A 16,687-nucleotide genomic window follows, 5' to 3' on the forward strand; every position below is an offset into this window, starting at 1 on the left:
GTTCTTTTGGAGCAGTGCCGCTGTCCTCGGGAGTTTCTTGGTCTCTTGGAAGCAGGGCAGTCCTCTGAGGATTCAGAGGTCGCTGGTTCTGGAGAAAGCGTCGCTGGAGCAGGGTTCTTTAGAAGGCTGGAGACAGGCCGGTAGGACTGGGGCCAAAGCAGTTGGTGTCTTCTTTCTTCTTCTGCAGGGGCTTTCAGCTCAGCAGTCTTCTTCTTCGGTAAGTTGCAGGAATCTAAATTCTTAGGTTCTGGGGAGCCCTTAAATACAAAATTTAAGGGCGTGTTTAGGTCTGGGGGGTTAGTAGCCAATGGCTACTAGCCCTGAGGGTGGGTACACCCTCTTTGTGCCTCCTCCCAAGGGGAGGGGGTCACATCCCTAATCCTATTGGGGAATCCTCCATCTGCAAGATGGAGGATTTCTAAAAGTTAGAGTCACTTCAGCTCAGGACACCTTAGGGGCTGTCCTGACTGGCCAGTGACTCCTCCTTGTTATTCTCATTATTTTCTCCGGCCTTGCCGCCAAAAGTGGGGGCCGTGGCCGGAGGGGGCGGGCAACTCCACTAGCTGGAGTGTCCTGCGGTGCTGGCACAAAGGGGTGAGCCTTTGAGGCTCACCGCCAGGTGTGACAGCTCCTGCCTGGGGGAGGTGTTAGCATCTCCACCCAGTGCAGGCTTTGTTACTGGCCTCAGAGTGACAAAGGCACTCTCCCCATGGGGCCAGCAACATGTCTCGGTTGTGGCAGGCTGCTGGAACCAGTCAGCCTACACAGATAGTCGGTTAAGGTTTCAGGGGGCACCTCTAAGGTGCCCTCTGGGGTGTATTTTACAATAAAATGTACACTGGCACCAGTGTGCATTTATTGTGCTGAGAAGTTTGATACCAAACTTCCCAGTTTTCAGTGTAGCCATTATGGTGCTGTGGAGTTTGTGTAAAACAGACTCCCAGACCATATACTCTTATGGCTACCCTGCACTTACAATGTCTAAGGTATTGCTTAGACACTGTAGGGGCACAGTGCTCATGCACTGGTGCCCTCACCTATGGTATAGTGCACCCTGCCTTAGGGCTGTAAGGCCTACTAGAGGGGTGACTTATCTACACCTGCATAGGCAGTGAGAGGCTGGCATGGCACCCTGAGGGGAGTGCCATGTCGACTTACTCGTTTTGTTCTCACCAGCACACACAAGCTGGCAAGCAGTGTGTCTGTGCTGAGTGAGGGGTCCCCAGGGTGGCATAAGACATGCTGCAGCCCTTAGAGACCTTCCTTGGCATCAGGGCCCTTGGTACCAGGGGTACCATTTACAAGGGACTTATCTGGATGCCAGGGTGTGCCAATTGTGGAATCAAAAGTACAGGTTAGGGAAAGAACACTGGTGCTGGGGCCTGGTTAGCAGGCCTCAGCACACTTTCAATTCAAAACATAGCATCAGCAAAGGCAAAAAAGTCAGGGGGTAACCATGCCAAGGAGGCATTTCCTTACAGGGGTGATCCTGCAGAAAGGCCATTTCAAACAATTAGGAACACTTATTTTTCAACAGTTATATCTCATATGCAATAAGACACGGATCTAAATAATGTTTGTTTTGTTTCCAAACAGTTTCATTTTCAAAATTGTGAATGTATTTGTTCAACTGCTAACTACATCGCTAATAAAATGTCCCCGCCAATTAATGCTTGGTGCTGGAATATGCACTGATCTGAAAGTCACACCCCTGCGGGACCAATTTAGACCTTCCTTCTGAGGTGGTAACTCAAGTACCATTAAATGGATTAATAATGACATCTATTTTTTATAGCAATGAAGCGCTGTATGCAAAACACAGCTTTATTTATTATGTATGTAAATAAGTATGACAGCATTGCCCAGGTTTAATAGATCTGTTCCAATTTTTCAATAGTGCAGTTTATATAATTTGACACTATTGGTTGAGCGAGACAAATTTTACAGACCAGCTAAGAAGTTCGTAGAGCCCAAGAAAGTTATAGCGAACTTGGGACAAAGTGCCAGTCCACTGCCACTTACAATACCGCAATGTTGGCCACTTGTAAAGGCACAAAGGAAACCGAAAGCAAGTATGCGCTCGTCTGCTTTCACACTGGAAGTTTCCACGACAACCAAACTATCTATTATAAAGTATAAACAGGATTGTTAACTACATAATCTAAATTGCTGTGCGATTAATGTGCAGTGATAAGACCGTTTCCTACCCTTAGACGTCTGTGTGATGCCTCTAAACATTCAGAAAGAAAAACTTTCCAAAGGCACTGCAAACCAGATGGATGAAAACAACCCCAAACATAAAAGCACGAAGGAAACCGAAAGCAAGTGTGCGCTCGTCTGCTTTCAAACTGGTAGTTTCCACAACAACCAAACTATCTATTATAAAGTATAAACAGGATTGTTAACTACATAATCTAAATTGCTGTGCGATTAATGTGCAGTGATAAGACCGTTTCCTACCCTTAGACGTCTGTGTGATGGCTCTAAACATTCAGAAAGAAAAACTTTCCAAAGGCACTGCAACCCAGATGGACGAAAACAACCCCAAACAAGCGAGATCGCACTGCCAAAATAAATAAAAAGTAGTCCACGAACCTGACTGGAAACAGCAAGCCACGCATGTTTACAGTACTTGGTCGCTGCGCTCAAGGAGGGCTAACCACCGGAAAAGGCATGACGTATGCATGCCTTCCACTAATGAAAGGAAGCCGATTTTAACAGGCAAGCCCACGAACCAATAAAAGACACTGAGATGACGTGGACGGGGCTCCGAGCCCTTTTCTAATCCCTAAAGCGTCTCGCTAGCGATATGCATGCGCAAGCGCATGCGACGCAGACTCGACCCTAAAAATGAAGAAAGAATGGGCTTGGTTAAAAGCCCACAGACAGATTACAACTTGCCAGTGCGCTTGTGAGCTGGACCCTAAAAACTGAAATAAACTACGATGTTGGAAACAGGTTTTTGATCCAAATTTCTTTTTACAAAATAAAGCTTTAGTGAATACAGTTCTCTTCATAAAGTAAGATGCAAATGTTTATACAGGAATGATGCCCCTCTCTTGCCCGATTCAAGATGGTGTAAGTTTAGCTCAGATAGGCAAACAGCCTTTTAAAGAGTGTGAAATAACTTTCCCGCGATGGGAAGAGATTTACAAGGGAAAGTAGTAGAGAAGGCGTCAATAGGGCCTCACTCAATATAGGGTGGCCGGTAATTAGAGGAGAAGATATCAGGGCCATACTCAATGATCACGCCTGGAATCTCTCTACTATACAACTGGACTAGACATGTTTTCAGACCTGTAATCAGGGAAAACATGTGGGACCTGTTCCACGTTACCAATTCCACGTTTTCCCTGGTCCCAGGGTGGTTTCCTTGCCTCTACGATTTGGTTTAAAGTGTGTGTTCCTGCACCTGGGTAAACTTGTAATCGGGAAGGTGGTACAGCATTGGTGTTATGTGTTGGAATGTGCCACATATGCCTACTGTTGAAGCAGATATGCTAATTAAGAAAATTATTAATGATCTATATGCTATTACTAATGAGAAATGCACAGAGAAATTAATCGTAGAAAAATAATGTGCACGTTTTGAAAAATGTGCCCTCGGTGTATGATCACCATGTGTACTAAAACGATTTAAATTGTATGAAATAATAAAAATATGTGAGAAAAATGTAATAATATGTCATAATGAGATGTATAACCTATGTTTTACATTAATTCATAGTCTTAAGTTAGCTGAATTAAAGGCCTAGTTCCACTGGACCTTGCTCGCTCTGAACATGGAGAAATGAATGCTTTGCGAAGGACTGGTAACCGGGGACTGCAGCCTTGACCCATTCGAAGTTCAAGTTACTTAGCTAGAATTTTCTACAATGTACCGGCGGACAGGAGATGATGAAGACAATTTGATACAATTATGTGTAGAGCAGGCTAAATGTACTTTCCCAGGACTTGAACAATAGAGGCACTGACTAGAGAGCGATATGCAACAATTTGGATACCTGAAGGACTGGAGGATGAGAGCATCGCATGAAGAACCAATGCGTTGCGTGTAACTTGAAGTTTAGGAAAATTAGTAGATACAGTAAACAAAAACTATAGGTTAAAGTCATATCTGATGACCGACTGACCAATTAGCAATTAGGGGGATGAACTGGGAGACACTAATAAAAAGTCATGACAAAGGGCAAAAAATCAGAGTAGCAGGAGGAAATCGATGATGTCAGGAGACGCTGTACGAGGTGCTGATATTGGGCTCATACTCTGTGAGCCTGATCCGTAGCAGACTGATTGATGACCTGAAAACGAAGACTGACTTGTTGCTGATCCATCCTGGATAGGTAGCTATGAAAATGTGACTGATGATTTGTATGCCTTTTCTTCTAGGTACCAACTGCACTGACTATAGATATTCTCTTAGATAGATTTTTTCCAAATTAATGTTTTCTCTAAAAGTTTTTTCACATGAAGACCCACATGCTGATGCTAATCTTGGTTAGGTAGGCTGTGAAAGGGTGACGTTGACGGTGACAAATGACTGATGAACTCATTTTGCTGAACCTTGCGATTAATGCCGGTATTCTTAGTTTGTGGTATTACATTGTCGTATAAGCTTTCTTTGAGAACTGATTTCTTTTATGATGATTGAATAAAGATTTACTAACAGATGATTTAGAAATGTAATCTATAGGGAAATCAAAATTTTATGTCAAGACCGGAGGCTCCTATTATGCGTTTCTTTTCTTGCTTTATTTAATGAGCAGCAGTCAAGAAACTAAAAATCCCATAAGGCTTAACATCTGTAGCCAATGGGATTAAAAAGATAGTTCAAAACACACAGAACCAATAGTAATTACGATATGGCATTATGACGTCACTTGACTGCAAGCAGCCCTCTTTTCTTGCTGCTGCAGTCGAGATAAGTCGCATTTTCTTTTCTCCTTGTTAATACATTATCTGATATTTTAATGCTGTTGGTTTGTAAATAATACTGTATTTTGGCCTTTGTCATGTTAGACGGCAAGTTGCCGCATGTTTATATCCGACTCCGACCACTCGTCAACTGTATTTTTGTTGTTTGGAGCTGAGCCCGTCAGCTCTCAATTTATTTCTGAATTTCAGCACGCGTCGCGTGCGTTCCGCTTTTAGGCATTCCTTTCATGCCTTTCCAGCTCACGGCAACTGCCGTCTGTTTACATTTCTTCCGGCCCTCTCTCAGAGGGTTTCCAGCCGTGCGCTCCAGCTGACGCCGGCTTTGTTTACTTTAGACGCACGGCGCGCGCGTTCAAAAATTCCGAACATTCTTTTGCCTCAGGCAGCAACCGTCACTCGGTTTGCTCCTGAGGCAGAGACGTCGTATATCAGAGCGCTTCTGACGGCATTCTTCTTTATTATCTAGAGCAACTTTAGTGGCTTCTTTTAGACCAGGGTTATTTTATTAACCCTTTCTAGTCCATCTGCTTTCAAAAAGACTCCGTTTTTTCTCGCTTTTGGTCTCCTGACTTTTCAAAATTAATTTTTTCAATTCTATTTTATTTCTACATATTTTACTGTCTTTAAAGACATAATGGAACCTGGCAATTCCTCTATGGAACAGAGTGTTTCCTCTGAACTGGAAGACATGAGACATGAACTTTGTGATTTCATCAGAAGCTCTGTCCATCAGGCAGTTTCTTCCTCATTACAAAAATTATCAAAAAATCTGGAGAATAACCTTTCTAACTTAATTTCCAAATCGGCCCAGACTGCGGGGGAATGCAGTACGCGTCCACCAGCGAAGCCAGATATGGGGACGCATATGGAAAGTGAGTCCTTCTCACGTATGCCAGAGGACGCGGTTCCTCACAAGGCTCCTGCCAAGGAGTATAACAATATGGCGCCAAAATCTTCTCTAAAACGAAAATCTAAAGAACGCAATGTTCTCCCGGTTATTTCTCCAGTTATTCAAGATACAGACGAAGATATGCCTGATGTAGATTCAGATTCTTATTTATCTGACAAAGACGATGATGAGTCCTTTTCCATTCCTCCAAAGAAACCAAAAATAACCTCTGCTACCCCTTCTCTCTTTGACTCAGAGGGTTTTCCTATGTTCGATCCCTCTCAAATTCATCATCCCAATTCCACGGAGTGGTTTCCAGCAGACCATGTGGGTCGTTATGTGGCACAAAAACTATTTTCTCCACTAGACAAACAAACCAGGTCCAAATTAAAGTCTGAATGTCCTCGTCCCGTACTTTCCAACAAAGCCACTATCACTCCTACTATTGATGAACAAATGTTGACTTTCTTCACCAAACAAGGCAAGGACCCGCGCAAGGGCGTAGATAAAGCTTGGTCCTCTTGCCAAGATAAACTCTTAGATATTACTGGGCCTCTTACTAGAATTTTCGATCTTGTGGAATCAGCCAGACTAGACGGGTCCTTTCTGGACCCAGAAGAGTTATCTTTATGGATTCAGCGTTGTTTCTGCCTTTTGGGAAATGCAAATTCTTCCTTTATTCACGAGAGACGTAAAGGTCTACTTATTAAACTTGATCCCAAACTCGTCAAATTGGCAACCGTTCAACCTCAGTTCCAATCGGATGGACAGCTTTTTGGAGACTCCTTTATCAAGGACCTCGGCAAATATGTTGCTACTTTCACCTCGTTAACCAAAGCCCAACAGTCCATGAGAAAAATGTTTCACCAGCGGGTTTTTGCCAGGGCCGGTAGAGGCAGGGGTCGCTTTACCGGCCGCGGATTCACCAATCAAGGCTCCAGAGGTTATTACAGCTCATATCAGCAGGACTTTAGACCTCAGTTCTACCCCCAACGTGGCAGAGGATACCGTGCCAGGTCGACCAGACATTCCAGAGCCACCAACCCAACAGGTAAGCCTCTTTGTCGATTCTTTCCCGACAGGAGGTCGTATTTCCCATTTTCTGTCAAATTGGCATGCAATAACAAAAGATGCTTGGGTGTTAAACACAGTTCTAGGTTACAAAATAGAACTTTATTCTACTCCTGTCCAAACTTTTTTCCAACCTCCTCCCCAATTTTCTACAGAAATGGTTCATCTAATTTCCCTAGAGGTAGACACATTGTTACGCAAACAAGCGATTGCGCCCACTCTTCCCCTTCCTTCAGGTTTTATCAGCCCAATTTTTCTTGTTCAAAAGAAAAACAAAAAGATGCGTCCAGTCATCAATCTAAAACATTTCAACCGGTTTGTAGTATACCGGCATTTCAAAATGGAAACAATCCTCCATCTCAGAGATATTCTCCTCCAGAACGACTGGATGGTCAGATTGGATCTACGGGACGCTTACTTAGTCATTCCGGTTCATCCAGAATACAGAAAATTTCTCCAATTCCAATGGTTAGACAAAATGTATCACTTTACCTCTCTGCCCTTCGGTCTATCGTCGGCCCCATGGTGCTTCACAAAACTCATGAAACCCGTGGTAGCTTTTCTAAGAGCTCAAGGGATAAGATTATTAATTTATCTAGACGATATCCTCATCCTAAGTCAATCGCCTCAGACTCTCATACTCCACCTGCAAACGACTTGCTCTCTGTTGGAGCAATTGGGTTTCATAATAAACAGAGAAAAATCCCTTCTTATCCCTTCCCAAGTCGTAGAATTTCTAGGGTTTCAAATCAATTCCCTCTCAGCGTCCCTTCTTCTACCATCGTCAAAAATAAAATCCATAAAATCAGAAATTCTACAAATTCTCCGAAATTCCCTCATTTCCCTCCGAACTCTAGCCCGAGTTGTAGGTCTTCTCTCCTCCTCCATCCAAGCAATCTTTCCGGGTCCCCTTCATTATCGTGCCCTTCAAAGATTAAAGATTCAACACCTGAGAAAGGGGCTTTCGTATTCCGATCTCGTTCCTTTGGACATAGAGTCTCGCACGGAGCTTCAATGGTGGATAGACCATTTAGCTGCTTGGAACGGGAGAAGTATTTTTCCATCAGCCCCAGATCTTGTGTTAGAATCCGATGCAAGTCATCAAGGCTGGGGGGCCCGCTGTGGACCCATCTCGACTGGAGGTACATGGTCAAGCGAGGAGTCCAAATTGCACATCAATTGTTTAGAGATGCTTGCAGGCTCCTTTGCAATCAGAAGTCTTGCAAAGAACAAAGTACATTGTGCAATCCTGCTCAGGATGGACAACATATCTGCAGTCAGATATATAAACCATCTTGGGGGCACACGATCCAAACCTTTGGCAGATCTAGCCAAGAGCTTTTGGGAGTTTTGCCTCTCAAACCATCTTTCGGTACATGCAGAGTATCTTCCTGGGACTCTCAACACAGTGGCGGATTGGCATTCTCGTCACCTTCGAGACTCCAGCGATTGGAGACTTCATCCTTCCGTGTTTCACAGCATTCAATCCTTATGGGGCCCTTTTTCCATAGACCTTTTTGCATCCCGACTCAACACACAACTTCCCCAATTTTACAGCTGGCGCCCAGATCCCTCAGCCTTAGCATCAGATGCTTTCTCTCAAGACTGGTCGTTTTCCCTCAACTATGCCTTTCCTCCTTTCATAATGATCAACAGGGTTCTGGCTCAGGCCAGACGTCAACACGCCTCTCTCTCTCTTATCGTCCCGTTTTGGCAATCTCAAATTTGGTTCCCCACTCTTTTAGAAATGTCAATAGATTTTCCCTTGCTAATTCCATCCTTTCCGGATCTGCTGCTAGACCCTCTTCACCGTGCTCACCCCCTTATTCTGAACAATATCCTAACCTTATCCGCTTGGAAAATATCAGGAATCCCCAGTCTTCCCCTGTCATTTCGGCAGAAGCTTCCCATTACATCTCAAGCTCCTGGGCCCCAGGCACCAAAAAAGCCTATAAGGCGGCCTGGTCTCTATGGGATTGCTGGTGTGTGGGAAGACAAATTGATCCCTTTTCAGCAGATGTTATTTTTGTCGTAAATTTTCTAGCCTCGGAAGCTAGCAAAGGTAAAGCATTTCGCACTATCAATCTTTACAGATCTGCTATCTCTTCCAACCATATTCATGTTCACGGGAAACCAGTAGGCGAGCACCCGTTGGTCTGTAAATTATTGAAGGGAGTAAAATTTTCTAAACCTCCGTTACCAAAATACAACCACTTGTGGGATGTTAATATTGTTTTGAAATATTTGATTGCATTACCAGATAATTCAAGTTTATCATTAAAGCTTTTATCTGCTAAATTAACAATGTTATTATGTTTAGTTTCTATTAAACGGTTATCAGATGTTAAGGCTTTGGACGTCTCCAGCCGTCAATTCACCCCGTCGGGTGTGTTGTTTTCGGTTGTAAGACGCACTAAGACGAATTTGTCATCAGTCTTTTATCCCTATTTTCCGCTTCAACCAAAATTGTGTGTAGGACAATGTCTCAAAGTCTATGAGCATAGAACCGCAGATTTGAGAACATCCTCCTCCCAACTTCTCATATCTTTCAGAAAACCCCATAACCCTGTTTCTTCTGCTACACTAGCACGTTGGGTAAGACTGATTATGTCCTTGGCTGGTATTGATGTTTCCAAGTTTGGAGCTCATTCCTCTAGGGGGGCTATGGCTTCCAAAGCCTTTTGGGCGGGTTCCCGTTTGGAGGATATTCTAAAATCTGCGGATTGGTCCAATGATAATACTTTTAAAGTGTTTTATTGCAAACCAATTGATAATGCTTCTTTCAACGTGATTAATATGCTTTAAACTCGCATAATAGGAGCCTCCGGTCTTGACATAAAATGTAGATTTTCCTAGTTTATGACGGAAAGTCTTAATTTTATTAAAGACACGGAGGCGAGTATTATCCCACCTCTTGTATAACTTTGTTTTCCCTCCCTTTCTCTAGTTCCGGCTTCAACCACTCAGACAACGTCCTAATCAGATCCCGTCAGGTCATCCAAACATTTCGTTCCCTTCAGGACTTGGATCATCCCTGTCGGTTTGGCCGGACCACCCTCGCTTCTGCAAGCTCCTGGACTTTTTCTCTGATGTTTTTGCTTTCCTCATGGCTCTGTTTATTCTTTGCTTGTTGTTTCCTTTGTTCACAGTTAACTGACTTCATTTGCAAGAAAAGAGGGCTGCTTGCAGTCAAGTGACGTCATAATGCCATATCGTAATTACTATTGGTTCTGTGTGTTTTGAACTATCTTTTTAATCCCATTGGCTACAGATGTTAAGCCTTATGGGATTTGTAGTTTCTTGACTGCTGCTCATTAAATAAAGCAAGAAAAGAAACGCATAATACTCGCCTCCGTGTCTTTAATAAAATTAAGACTTTCCGTCATAAACTAGGAAAATCTACATTGTTAACTCTTTACCGAGTTGTGGTTATTCAGGTGTAAATGGGTTTAAGGTGGTTTTTCTACAGAATGTTTTCTTGATTATTGATTTTGATTATTGGTTCAGTAGTCACTGCATGACTAGGATACTCCATGCAATTCAAAAGGATCATCGACCTATGCGCGTCCCCTTGTAAGTTTACTTACTAAGGACCAGGCGCGCTGGCAGTTTTGGTAGCAGCTTGATGGTTAGTTTCCTTGGAGAACAAGTTATGTGGTGATTATTGGTTACGGTGGTAGTTTAAGTTAGGGTTAGTTGTTCGTATTTTTATGAGGTTTGAATTTTGTTTTTCTGAAATGGCAATTGTAGCAAAAATGATGTCCCCTTAAGCCCAGAAATGACTTTCCCAGATCCTGGATCCTGCTAGTAAAGGAGTGTATGTTCTTGCCGTGTTTTTTGATAGTGTGAAAGTGGTAGGTTGGCTTGCACAGGCTTAAGCAAATAGCAGGTGAATTGTGATGTATGTGAGGTAAGTAGGGAGTCTGCGTACTCCAGTTGAGGTTAGTAAGAGTGTGCGTACTCCGTAGTATGAGAGTAGGGAAGTCGTCAAACTTCACCTGTGTGTGGCGCTTTGTGCTCCAAAATTATCCACGTGGTTGTTGGTGATGTACGGACCCTGCGTGGTCTAAGACTCCGGAGTATATTGACAAGTGTAGGACATTATATGTTGCAATCTGTCTGGTTAAGTAGGTTGATCAGGTATGGTCAACAAGTGTGTGTGTGAGATAAATGAGCAAAATAAATTTCGACTGAGATTTGACGAGTTCTATGGGGGTCATTCAGACCCCGGCGGGCGGCGGGAGCCGCCCGCCAGAAGGGAACCGCCATATGGCCGCTCCGCGGTCGAAAGACCGCGGAGGCCATTCTGGCTTTCCCGCTGGGCTGGCGGGCGACCGCCAGAAGGCCGCCCGCCAGCCCAGCGGGAAACCCCTTCCCACGATGAAGCCAGCTCCGAATGGAGCCGGCGGAGTGGGAAGGTGCGACGGGTGCAGTTGCACCCGTCGCGAATTTCAGTGTCTGCTGAGCAGACACTGAAATTCTTTGTGGGGCCCTCTTACGGGGGCCCCTGCAGTGCCCATGCCATTGGCATGGGCACTGCAGGGGCCCCCAGGGGCCCCACGACACCCCATACCGCCATCCTGTTCCTGGCGGGCGAACCGCCAGGAACAGGATGGCGGTATGGGGTGTCGGAATCCCCATGGCGGCGCAGCAAGCTGCGCCGCCATGGAGGATTCCTGAGGGCATCGGAAAACCGGCGGGAGACCGCCGGTTTTCCTGTTCTGACCGCGGCCAAACCACCGCGGTCAGAATGCCCTGCGGGGCACCGTCAGCCTGTTGGCGGTGCTCCCGCCGGAATGACCCCCTATGTGTGCCAGGACAGACTCATTGATCAGTTGAGAGTTAAATTTGTGGGTCGAATTTTGCTTGCAAATGTGGGAGACTGAGAAAGAGGAATAGCTACATGAGCAAAAGAGAAGCCATTAGTGAAAATCCGTAAGGTCTCTGATGCGATTGTGTCCCTTCCTGTAGTAAACCAGCAGGTTTGTTTAGTTATTGGTATTTGGGTAAAGTGCTTGCAATAATTTGCATTAGTTGTATGAGTCAAAGTAGGAGGACGAGCCACAAGACTTTTTCAGCCGCTGTGTGTGAGTATGACGTCAGAGTGTGCCGCGCTGGGATAGGTTGGTTAGTGAGAAGAGTTGCGAATGGATTGGCAGCCGTCTGTAAGAGGCAATTGGTTGAGTAAACGGGTGAAGGGAATCTTGGGAGTGAAAGTCATTTCATTATTGAATCGAAATAAATAAAACAGACAAAATGAAGTTTTTCAAGGCATTCAGAAGTGCGACGAAGGGTGATACTTATATTAAGGCATCAGTGGGGGAGCTGACCCCACCTGAAAATTCTCCCGCTTATATTGGAATAGAGGAGCGAGGTGTAGCACCATGTCTGTGGTTGAAACAGTGGTGTAAGCTAACTAAGAAGCGAGGGTCCTTAGCGTTCCCATAGCATGGAACATTTAATTTGAGAATTTTGGATGAATTGCGAATGGCATTATACGAAATGAAGCTGTTACCGAGACCATCAAAGTTTGAGGATTTAGCGGTTTGGGAGCTGGTAGCCAGACAACAACAAGAGATGAAGTTCAAGAAGAGAATGAAGCAAGTAGAGAAATCTTTAGCTGAAGCTAGATGGGATTGGGAATAAAAGAAATGGAGATCAGTGACATTACAGGATGTCAAGGTGTTTTCTGCCATTACGTAGGGAGATGAGGCAGAGAAGGAAGATAGTGCTAAAGAGGATGAAAGCGCAGGGAAAAAGAAAAAGAGAAAGTCTTATATAGATGAAGATTCGGATGTTGAAGATCTCATTACGCAGTTGTTAAGGGATCGACCTCCACTCTTTGCAACCTATTCAGGGGGTCCAGGCACTAGTGTCACTACAACTGCTCCAACACAAGTAGAGGGAATGGAGGGAGCAGCTCAGACAGATAGTGGACAGTTACCAGGGGTAGTACAGAGTACACCTAATGTAGGAACTACTACTGTGGTTCAAGCACAGATGCATCCACCTTCTGTCACGACCTACTTGTAATCTGTGTCTGTGACCCACAGGAAGTGTGGCAGGCTTCTTGTTCTTGTAAGTTCTGCCTTGGCCCAAATAGGGGCAACCCTTTCTGGTAGCCACGGTGCTGCTGAGGGCGGGAACGCCAAATGCAGCCCGTGCCCTCCAGAAGAAGTCCCCGAGGGAAAAAACCCCAAAAGGGGAAAAAACCTCAACAAGAGGGAACTCCTGAAACAAACAAGAGTAAAAGAAAATCAAAACAAAAGGAAAAAATGACCAGGAAAAAAGCTGGAACAAAATCAGAGTTTCAATAGCAGATGCAGAGAAACAAGAGCGAAGATCACCACCAAACAGGAAGTGTTGCAGTGCAAAGAGACCAAGAATCCCACACCTTATATACCCCAGGAACAGGAAGTAACCGACAGGGAGTAAAAAGGTGCCATCTTGAATTGGGATCCAGTGTTAGAATGCTATAGAAAAAATAGCATAGTGAATTGGAAACCAGTGCATGCAGGGAAAAAAGGAAGCATGCTGGGAAAAGAGAAAGAAACATGGGAAAGATAGTGAGTATATATTAATAAGGGCGACAGGAAAGAAAAGAAGAAAGAAAAGAGGTGAGTGGGGGACCAGGCTCTACTGGGGAAGCGCTGCACTGAAGAGAAAACGAGGCCCCATGCCCAATTTTGGGCCTCGACAAACATATGCAAGGCTCGGGGCGCGGCGTGTCCTGCTGCCGCGCGCCGCGTCCCGAGCCGAACCATAGGCTTGCGGAGCGGCAGGCGGCGCAACACCTTCAGTACAGAGAACTCATCCAGATGTACCAGTTCTTGAGACAGTCTCGAACATAATGGTGCCAACAGAGCAAGTGCTTCCAAGGCCAATGTTAGTTCAAACAGAGCCGACCCCAATGTTATTGGCTTCGGCACAAGCACAGGGTTTGCCGAAATTTACAACAATGACAGGAACACAGTCAGATATTACACCAGTCATGAATCAGGCAATGGGGGTAACATTCCCACCAGGTGCGAGTGTTAGGGCAGCTCCAGATGCAATATTGCTACCAATTACTGTTGGGCCAACGGTACCATTGTTTGCGCAAAAGAACTCAAATGCAGAGGAGCAGAGCCTTGTGAGGAGGGGAGTGAGTGATCCTGTGCAGATGATGTAATCCGCAGGTTAGACTTTCAAAGGATCTAGACCTTTAATGGATCTTAGTCCTCTTGTAGCATTTCCAGATGCAGTGAATTGACTGAATGCGAGTGAGAGTTTGAAACTGTAGACGCCACAAGCTTCAGGTGCAGTGATGCAACAGCTACCAGTGCCAAATGCGGGTAATATTTCATTACATGGATTGACATCCCAGCAATCGAGTGAATGGTTAGACAGTCTAAACACTCCTCAAAATGCATCCAAAGGCAAAGAGCAGATAAATCGTGTGAGGTTGAATATAGAGGCAACCAAACTAGTAGAGGGAATAATGGGTATGAACAGATTGGAATCCTACACTGAAGAAGAGTTGAGATATCTGTGCCCAAAGATTACAAGAGAAGTGAGTAAAATACATCAGAAATTGGCAGAGCTAGCAGAGAAACATGACATTGAGATTGAGAAAACAAAGCATTTGAAACACAGTTACAGATTAGACTATGAACACATGAGATCAGCAGGAATGAAGGCTCATTTGAGGGACTTGCTGCAGAGTGCTCAGATTTTGGGAGCATTAGAGAAGTGGGAAGATAGATGGACAAAGTAAAAAGACAAACAAAAGCAGGATTCGCAAGAAGGATCTGAAGGGGAATCAGTAAAGATGCTTCCGATAAGAGAGATTCCAGGAGGGCAGTTTGTTCATGTCCCATGGCACAGAAGTGATATATTGTAATTTACAAATGATTACCCAAAATTGAGAGAGAAGCCGGTCGAGTGGTATCACCAGACGGATAGATTTGTAAAACTTTCTAAACGTCTGTGGAAGGACTTGAACACGCTATTGGAGATAGTGGTACCAGCTGACTTGTGGGTTGAGTGTAAGAGAGCAGTGGATTGGCCAACAAGTGAAACAGAAAGGGAGAAAGTTACGGGTGCACCTTCACCTGAGGTAATGAAAAATTATAATAAGGTGATCGAGTTACTGAAGACAAAAATTTCTCCCAAAAATATTGAGTGGCAGAGGATTGATAGAACAGTTCGGGAATCTAAAGAGTCCATACATACTTACTATGAAAGATTGTTAAAAGCATTTAAGGAATACAGTGGCAAGGAAGCAATAGAGCCGAAAGGCATGTTGCATTTTGTGTTCAGGTATATCGAAGGTTTGAGACCAGAAGTGGGGCAGATGATTAAGAGTCATTTGATTTGCTGGCAGGCATATGATGAGGTATTGCAATATGCAAAATACTGTAGTGACGAGATTGAATTAAAACAGAAAAAGTTGAAGGAGAAAGCGATGGTGATGCAAATGAATGCAGCTCAAACAGGAGTGCAGGTAGCCATAGTACCGCCTATGCCGCCGCCGCAGAAAGCTGTATGTTTCAGCCTCAAGTGAGAGGGAGAGGACGTGGAGTTGACATGATGCGTAGTCCGGAGTTAGGGACTGTAGTGGTTCAGAATGACATGCAGGGGATGAAAAAGATGTTGCCGTATCATTTGTGCGGAAACGTGGGACACTGGAAACAGGAGTGTCTGTTGATGGTGCAGGATGGTGTTGTTCAGCAAGGTGATGTTGGTACATTTCAAACTGTGAAAGTCCCAAGAATGAAAGGATTCATTCCTAATGTCCAGAATCAAGGACAGAATTTCTTACCAGTACAGCAAATGCAGGTGCCAAGTGCACAATTAAACCAATTGCAACCAATACAGCAGCAGGTTCCCATGGTACCTAGACAGCAAATGCAGATACCTCAATCCCCGATGGAGCAGCAACAGTTGATACTTACTCAGCAGGTCACAGGTCAGAGACAAGACAGTAGTAATAACACAGTGCACCAATTTCCATTTTATAGTGAGGATGAAATAAACGAAGAATGAATGAGTGACAGTTCGGATGAAGGAGCTTGTATGCTTGCAGCTTCCCTAGAAGTAGATCGGAGAGGATCTTTCGTGAAGGGGAAAGTGATGGGTTACAAGGTCTCATTCTTAGTGGATACAGGAGCTACACGTTTCACAGTGAGAAGAGTAGAAGTCCTGAATTTACCTATTTCAGGCAGGACAGTTCAGGTTGTGGGAGTGGAAAAGAGACGGTTGACAAACCCAATCACAGAACCAGTGCAGGTTGAAATTGGAAATTACCAGGGACTACATGGATTTGTGGTGTGCGACTCGAGTCCCGTATCTCTATTGGGAAGAGATTTGCTGTGTAAGACGAAATGCTCCATTAATTGTTCGGACACTGGGATAGAAGTTTAAACAAATAGTGATGATGAGGAAGAACAGGTAACTGAAATGATGGTTAACAATGCAAATGGAGAATACCCGTTGATTGAATTTTTCCCAATGTTTACTGTGAAAGAATTGCATGCAGATTTACAGAGAACAGTGAAGGAAGAAGTCTGGGACCTGACAGGTAAAGAAGTAGGTCTAATTAAGGGAGTAGAGCCAATTAAGATGACCCTGAAGCCCAATGCAGTATTCCCGCAGCTTCCACAGTATAACATGCCACAAGATGTTTTGATGAAGGTAGCACAAATAATTGGAGACTTTCTAAAACAAGGAGTTTTGAAGGAAGTGTTAAGTAGCCCATGCGATTCACCAATAATGGGTTTGAAAAAGCCATGTGGGAAAGTGTGTGTTGTG

The 16,687-nt window shown here is 44.4% G+C and overlaps 1 long non-coding RNA gene across 1 annotated transcript; it reads left to right on the top strand.

Annotated features, from left to right (window-relative positions):
* Positions 1-6,175: 6,175 nt before the first annotated feature.
* On the top strand, positions 6,176-10,238 carry LOC138296448 (uncharacterized). Its single transcript, XR_011203830.1, has 2 exons — positions 6,176-6,875; positions 9,843-10,238. It is a non-coding gene; the product is annotated as an uncharacterized lncRNA (long non-coding RNA).
* The last annotated feature ends 6,449 nt before the right edge of the window (positions 10,239-16,687 follow it).

The sequence above is a fragment of the Pleurodeles waltl genome, chromosome 5 (assembly GCF_031143425.1).
Source record: "Pleurodeles waltl isolate 20211129_DDA chromosome 5, aPleWal1.hap1.20221129, whole genome shotgun sequence".
NCBI classification, from domain to species: domain Eukaryota; kingdom Metazoa; phylum Chordata; class Amphibia; order Caudata; family Salamandridae; genus Pleurodeles; species Pleurodeles waltl.